Raw genomic sequence first — 8696 nt, forward strand, 5'->3', positions numbered from 1 at the left:
CTCTCTCTCTCTCTCTCTCTCTCTCTCTCTTCATTCTCGAGCTGCACACCTTGTTGCGGTGTCACAATATAATACACCTACATAATATATGTCCCCATAATAAAATAATGTTAAAATGAATGTGTTGCCAGTTTTTGACATAAGCAATTGTACACTATTAAGTGGGGTACTGTGTCAGCTGACATACGATTACGATATCTTGAACAAATACTATGAACATACTCTACTTATTCTTTCCAATTGCATTGGAATTACATTGCCTCAGTGAGCACAAATACCTTATCATCCAGACATTAGCATCCAACTCACTGATAAATTAACAACAAGGGCTGATAAGCCATTCTCATGGTTGGGAGGGCAACGAATGCTTGGCGACAATGCTTATCACATAACCACACCATATTTATTCTGACATGAAGGCTATAGTATGGTCGTACCAAAGGCTTCATATTAGTCGCTGTCAAACACTTTGGTGCCTGGTGGCTCAACCAGTTAGAGCAGTGGTTTTCAACCAGTGGTCCTTGAGGGGGTTCCAGGTGGTCCCCAGCTAAATGATGCGTTGGTAACAAAATGGACCCTTATTAGATGTAACTGCCGCCTGCCGGTGACACTGGGTTCTGCAATCATGTCTTTAGTTTGAAGTTTGTTATATTCTTTATTTATTGATTGACTTATTTTGTTACTTCTTGTTTATTTTTATACTTCCTGTCACCTGATTTGAAACTTCCTGTTTAGAGTGCACATACCTGAAGCCTGTTAGCTTCACTCAGTCACAAACACATAATGAGCAGACCAAGACTAGAGTGAGATAGGTGGAAGCACAGCATGTGTTTTAAGGCAACTGTGGCAAGGTATGAAATGTCTGTTAGTTTGTATGCAGCAATTCACACTAGTTGAAGTAATATTGAAGCAGTTTCAAATGTTGATGCAGCTTTGAAATGGTCCATTTTGTCCACAGTGCCTGCCTGTTTCTTGCTGTGCTACAGTATGCCTGTTTGAACCCCAGAGTTCCATGGTAGCTTTCTGCACAGACCTAGTGCCCCTGGTTAGCGGAGTGAGGTACAGGATTGTTTGTTTGTTGTTGGTTTCTTTTGATCTACGTTAGAGTTAATTGTAATTGTTGGTACTTTTATTTTGGGTTATGTTTTATTCTGCTTTGTTGTTTTCTGTGTTTGGTATTTATTTGTTCGTAAATGAATTGGCCACACCCGTTGAGACCATCCACCTTGTATTCTTTCACCAACCGAGGGCCGCTTAATTACATTAGATCTTTATCTCTTGGAACATTAACCCACATTGGGGAACAACCCACATTGCGGCTAGGAACAACCAACACCAAGTATTATCATAGCGAGTGGAAGGGAACATACCAATCAGAACACCTAGAGGCCAATCAGTACAATCCTACTTCAGGCCAATTAATCTTAACACACATGTGCGCACACATAACCCAAAGAAGATGGAAAGGAAAAGAGGGGACAAAACTGGACACCATGCAAAGAGGGTGACATAATTGAGTAGTCTTTGTTTGTTTTTGTGAATAAATATACCAGCTGGTTGAACTCTATAGACCTACCATGCATCGATCTGCACTGCATTCCAACTGCAGTGCTAACTTGGTCATTCTCACAGGCAGATTAGTAGAACTAGCTTGTAATTTCCTGGCTTTCTTTTCTGTTTGTATTGTCGGGGTGCAGCATTTACATGGGGCCCATAGATTTCAACTTTACAAGACAAATGATGGGAAGGGCTAAACAACACATTACCTAATTTACATTGTAAGGTTTTAGCTGACACTCTTCCAGAGACACCTTGAACCAGAGTCAAGTATCTCTTTATCTATTTTACTTCTGTCAGGATTAAAAAATAAATTATAATGTTCATTGGCATTCAACCACTCAACTTGTTTTGCTCACTGAGGCCTGGATCAGATGTTTATTCTCGTACATGCCCCAGAACAATAGTTCATGAGGAGTTGGCCCATTGGTGCAAGTGTTTGGGTCTTGAAATTATTGGTGCCAACGGACCCCATGTTGTCTGCAGCTTGGAACAACCCACATTGCGGCTAGGAACAAGTTAACAACCAACACCAAGTATTATCATAGAGTGGAAGGGAACATGCCAATCAGAAGAACACCTAGGGACACAGTTAAAACACACACACACACACACACACACACACACACACACACACACACACACACACACACACACACACACACACACAGAGCATAGTTATTTACATGCACGCACGCACGCGCTAGGCCTATGTCTGTTTGTTTTGTCAAGGTGTTGCATTTACATAGAGGCCCACATAGATATACTGAAGTGTTTTCAGGTTTACAATACAAATTTATAAGAAGGCCAAGACTACACATTTCCCGGTTTACATTGTAAAGTTTTAGATGACACTTAATTTCTGGGAACACTTTGATGTGTGCATAGCCAAGTAGTTCATGTAAACAAACAAATGTAAGCAAACTATCTAGAAAATGCCTGGGACTTAAGGAAAAAAGCAATGTACAGCCAGTAAGGGCTGTTTTGTTTTGTTTATTTTTGTTTTGTTGTACTCGTGTTGAGGAGACTATCAGCATTACTGTGTAAAAAGACGTGTATATCCAAATTATTGTAACTATGAAAAGGTGTCGTATAATCCCATGAGGGATGGGCCACGTGGTGCATGAAAAATGTTGAGAAAATGTAACGCTTCACCCATTTGTCATAGCAGCCAACATTTAGGGTCATGCAATATCATATGAAAGAATTACAGTAAAGTTACTGAACAGGTCTGCCACAGGATGAGACTCCTGTGGTCTTGTCATGTGTCCTGTTGTTGTTTACCATACACTACTGTATGTTAAAGCATTTGCATTTCTTTTTTGCATTTTTCAAGAAATTGCTATGCTGTGAAAAGTAAGACATCTGGCTTAGAGTGAGGGAAGACTGATGTATGGTGTATCTTTAGAGAAGGCTCAAGGCTCTGACATGATATTCTGTTTGTCAATTCTAGGTGAGTTGATTCATGATTTATTAAAACCTAAAACGATACATGATACATTTGTTTGTCTGTTTCTTTTTTTTTTTTTTACATGCAAGCATGCTATAATGAATTTATCATAGATAAGTGAGTAAATTAAAATATGAATTATTGATATTACATATCACTATTTATTATCCTTCTATTGTGACACAATTGTTAGAGCAGTTTCTCATTTGGGTCCAGTGTGTTGCTTAATCATTTCAAGGCATGTATATGATTGTAAGGTCAGTAATGTCCCTCTGCAGCTTATTGGACATTACAGTGTGCCATTGTGAAAGTGATGAATGACAATAATGTCAGGGTCGTGAGATGGAAGTTAATTACCAGAACATTTTTCTTGTTTTTAAATTTCATACTATAGGACCAATTAAAAATCATTGATTAAGTTGGTTCTTCAGAGAGTTTCAACTACCAACAACAGACATTAATTAGTTCAGGTTCACACTACAGGCTATTAGGACATGACCACCTGCTATGACCAATTAAAAATCAATGATTAAGTTGGTAGAATTTCAACTACCAACATTATTTTAATGGCTGTTTTTCTTTTGTTAATCTTTATCTTGAATCATTGCTATTGAATAAACAATTCTTGTTCTAATCATTTTTAACAATACATTTTAATTGATTATTTTAAATGTTCTAGTTAACATACAACGTTTTAGCTTTTAAGTTTGGTTTTATATGCCTATACAATATGTAGCGTTATTGGTTATGCTTTTGTAATGGTAGGCCTATATGCCATAAATGTATATGACTTTTGTGCATTCAATGAATCTGTCTGGTTTATTTTATGCACACTCATACGTTTTTCCAACAATTTATCGCAGTGCTGTTTGTCTTTATATTCCAGGCAAAGACTGTTTCTAGGTGTCAGGTGGGCCAGGAGTCAGGCCACACGTCAGTTATGTGTTGTGAGCTTGCAGGCTGTCTATTTCCATAAGAAGCACACACAAAGTTTAACACTCCATTGTCTCTGCCCTTCCCAGGTTTACTCTTAATCCCAGGTCACTGTGGTTTTCCTCCAGGTATGAAGACTGTTTTAGCAGCACAAAACATTGCAATTCTTAGCTCAACCAAGACTTGTGTACCACTACTACTACAAAAAACAAACATTTCTTGTTATTGTTATTGTGCAGGATCCTGTGATGGCTACGACAACATCACTGATCCATGGCGTAACAAAGATTTTACCTCCACCTCCATCCCTGGTTACCCCAAAAACGATTTACACATGGTGAACAAGTGGTGGCGCTTCACGGGCATTGGTGGAGACAGAGTTATTACAGCCTGTATTTCACATCATCACGGTGGAAGTTATTACCCCATTTACATTCCATTTGCATATCCATCTACTTTGTCCGAGACAGCAACAATCGGGACAGCATACGGATATACTAGTGCCTGTACTACAACACATTTTACAGTGAGTGTGGCTCTTTGCCCGGGAAACTTCTATGTTTACAAGCCAGCAAGCCACCCACACCCACACATGGCTTATGCAACATGTAAGTTGTTAATATCACAGCATTTCTTCAGTTGAAACTTGACTGTGTGTGTGTGATTTCCATCACTTCATTATGACCATGATCTTATGTGAGTGTGTGTTTATGTCTGTCCAGACCATGACATTTGTACCTCAGGCTCGTGTGGACCACTGTCTGAATGTACCAGTGGGGGAGGCTGTAGATGCATCAGTGGGTGTGAAATGCCTACAACCTCACACTTGCCCTCAGCTGACTCATATGGCTGTGTAGGTAAGCAGACCACAACCAGTTCGAAGTGCTCCATGCATACAATTAATTATACCAATGGTACTCAAATACTTTCATGTCAAGGATCCCCAAATTATGTTTTTGGCCTTGGATCCCCCATCGGAAATTATTTTTCCAAGGAAGGACCACCATACTAGACTGGCCAGGGACCACAACCACGTCACTCTGACTAAGTCATAAACAAATCCGATACGGCATGTAACTACGACCGCTGTGCCCATATGGTCGTTGTTCCGGACCACTGATCCAACCAAAATGCCCATATGGGCATATACTAATGACATCAGGGGTCTCCATATATGGGCATAGAAAGGACACAGACAGGTAGGTACAACAGGTACTCTGACAAAGCCCCCGACAAGTTACAACCATGACTCGGACATATTGGCGGTGCGACGTAGGTGTAAGGGCTGAACTTATATGTTCGGGCTGCATAGTGGTAATATTAAGTATAGGGTTAAAGTGGCTATATAGATTTTGATGCTATATTAAGTCATTTTGATGGGAACCCCCTGGAACCAACTCAATGACCCCTGGGGGTTCACGAACACCACTTTGACAACCATTATGACTGTGGCATCTCCCTGCAGACATAGATGAGTGTGCGAGAGACTCCTCCATCTGTGGTCCCAATTCTGATTGTTACAACACGTTTGGAGAATACAACTGTTCCTGTCAGGATGGGCACAAGGCAGAGGATCCAGCTTTACCACCTGGAAATGCAAACAAATGCATTGGTAATGTTGAAAATCCACAAATTAACAAACCTAACGCCTTCTAAAATCATGATAAAACACAGGCATTCCACGTATTGAGATAAAACAAACAGCCATCATATTGCATTGCTAACACAATTTGAATAATGCTACAGTGACTTGGCTGTAAACACTATCTCTCTTTTCAGATGTTAACGAATGTGATGACATCGACTGTGGTGATGGAGGGATCTGTACTAACTCCCCAGGAAATTACGACTGCAGGTGCCGGAATGGCTACCAGGTTGTACGTGGTGCAACTCCTGAATGCCAAGGTCTGTAAACAGAAGCTGACATCCATGCTTAACTTTTTCTCTGCCATCTAAGTTTATAATCGTAGCTAAAGCTAAAGGTGCTAACTACGTACATTTATAGACAACCGTATATTCCATACAGTATTATGAAAGCGGCGACCGTCAATTTACCTTTTAGCATTGCTCCGGTTACTATGAAGAGCCTCTGTCCCCACCAGCTATGGGATTTTTAAAATCCAGCTCCCCTAGAACCCCTTCAAGAAACCCAGTGAGTCCCTGAACCCAACTCTGAGAACCACTGAGCTAGCGTTATCACGTCACTTCTAAAGAAAATTGACATTCACATGTTTTAGTGGGTAATTGATATTTTGAAAGGCACTATAGATACTGCACCAGAATTTGTTTCTTAACATCACATTTGTGTCATGTATAGTACACAATTTAAGAAGTGCAATGATACTAAAGATATCCCCATCCTCAGATATTGATGAATGTTTCAGCTCCACCATCTGTGGTCCTAGTTCTATCTGCAGCAACACAGGTGGAGCGTACACCTGTGCTTGTCATCAGGGGCACAGACCGACTGACCCAAATGTGGGAATCAGCGAGAGCAACACGTGTGAAGGTATTTGCAATTGCAATAAGTCTGTTCTTATTAAGACCAGGAAGGAACAACGTATATATCACCGCATCTCCCTTTCTGAGTTCTATAGTGGCTTGACAGAGAGCAGGGGTTTTCACCTGTTTTCATGTAGAACCACACAAATTTACATTTATTAAACATTTATTAGTACATTATAAATAATCTTGTCCTAGGGACCCCAATCTGGAACCCCATTCGCCCATTTGCCTCTGGGGGGCACAACCTTCTCTTTTGTGTTAAACAGGAACTCTGGTTTGGCTCCTCTCCTTTTTCAGTCCAACTTCCTTTTGGGTGCTTCTGTGTTTATTCTTACTGAAAACATTAGGCTACATGTTTAAGGCAGTAGTGCTGAGATACTTCACAATCTGTCTTGAAAGATTATAGGGACCCTGAAATATTTGATAGGATATTATTTCTAATTAATTATCTAAATGCCATAATTGTACCCTATGAGAAGGTTTATCCGGCTAGCACAGAGGTAAAGTGTCTGATTTGGGTTCGATTCGTGCATGGCTGGGGACCCTCTGGAATACCTTCAAAGCTCTGAGGTCCCCAGATCCCACTTTGAAAACCACTGCTACATATACAAAGAAATTAACCTCAAAGTTTACATTGAAATGCATTTCACTGGGGGCACAGTTGGTAGTGCTGTCGCCTCACAGCTAGAAGGTCCTGGGTTAAATTCCCGCTCGGGACGCTGTGGGTGCTGGCGGCGTGTTTCCTCCTCCGCGTCATCAGTGCCCATACCCGAAGGCGGGGTTGGCGAAAGGGCCTTTCTGTGTGGAGTTTGCATGTTCTCCCCGTGTCCCCTAGGGTAGGTACCCTCACAAAAAACATGCAGTAATCCTGGTCACTAAACTGCCTCCCCCTGGCCAGCCGGGGCGCCTGATGGAGGGGAAAGGAACGTGTTCCTTCCACGCGCTACGTCCAACCAGGGAAACTCCCCCCTGTCATGTGTAAAGGAGCAACTTGGACACTCAGGCATGAAGGAAGCATGAGTTCAAGTCCGTTGCTCTTCCCTTGTCCCCCATATATGGGGACTAGGTTGGTGGAGGGTGTGTAGAGCCCAGGATCACATTAGATGATTGACACAGGGGTGAAAAATGGGTTACAAAATCGTGGGATAAAAAAAGAAAATATATTTAAAAAAAAAAGGCATTTCACTTAATATCATTAATAATGATTAATGATTAATGATTAATGATGTTAATGATTAATATCATTAACAAGGAACAATAGGCACTGAAATAATGCCATGTGGATATCCTGGCCTGGGGGGACCCAGGTCAATATATTTAATAGTTTTTAAGTGTTTAAATGTACAATATCAGCCATGTATCCTTATAAAAGCTAAACAAGTGTTTGACATTTGTTTCATGTATTTTTTTTACAGATGTTGATGAGTGTGTGACTCATGCTGCAATCTGTGGTCCTGATGCAAACTGCACCAACTCTGTCGGCGCTCACATCTGCAACTGCAAGCCTGGTTTTCGGCTGAACGATGCAAACCAAATAGCAAGATTTGCAAACCCATGCCAAGGTGTGTGTGATGATGTGTTCACGATTTTGTAGCTTCCAAAAGACTGAGTAAAGCCCAGAGTATTGGCATGTTCTCTCCTCCACAGATATCGATGAGTGCAGTGAGACACCAGTGACAAACCTATGTGGACCAAACACTGTGTGCCACAATCACCCTGGAGCTTTCCACTGTGCCTGTACTGATGGATTCTTCCCTTCAACTGGGATTCAGTGGATAATGGGAGTCTCTGTTTGTGAAAGTGAGCACAGTCAGCACAAAGCGGTGGTTCTCAAACCTTTTTAAATTCAAGGAGACCATATCACCCATTAAGTGTCCAGGCATTAAGGGTCCATTTGGTTCCATTTGTAAACACTCAGAGTAACAGACCTCTAAGGATCCATTTATTAGAACCCCCTCAAGGAACGCTGAGGGTCGAGAACCACTGAGTTAAAGAATAACAGAATAACCGATTTCAGTGTATAGTACAGTATATGGGTTTCAGCACAGTGCTTTGTTAGGAGCTGTTAGGTGTTAGGTGCTGATTCTGTAGTTCATTTTACCTCTCATTTTGAACCTTCTGTTGAAAATCAACAGGTCTTACAGACATGCTAGATGACATCACACCTGTGGAGGTGAGTAGGATCTTCTGTAGGATATTCTAGAGCTATTCTCATCTCACAAGCTGGCAGTTAACTCCATTATCATTCTAA

The sequence above is a fragment of the Protomyctophum parallelum genome, assembly GCF_964188405.1.
Source record: "Protomyctophum parallelum genome assembly, chromosome: 13".
Lineage (NCBI taxonomy): Eukaryota > Metazoa > Chordata > Actinopteri > Myctophiformes > Myctophidae > Protomyctophum > Protomyctophum parallelum.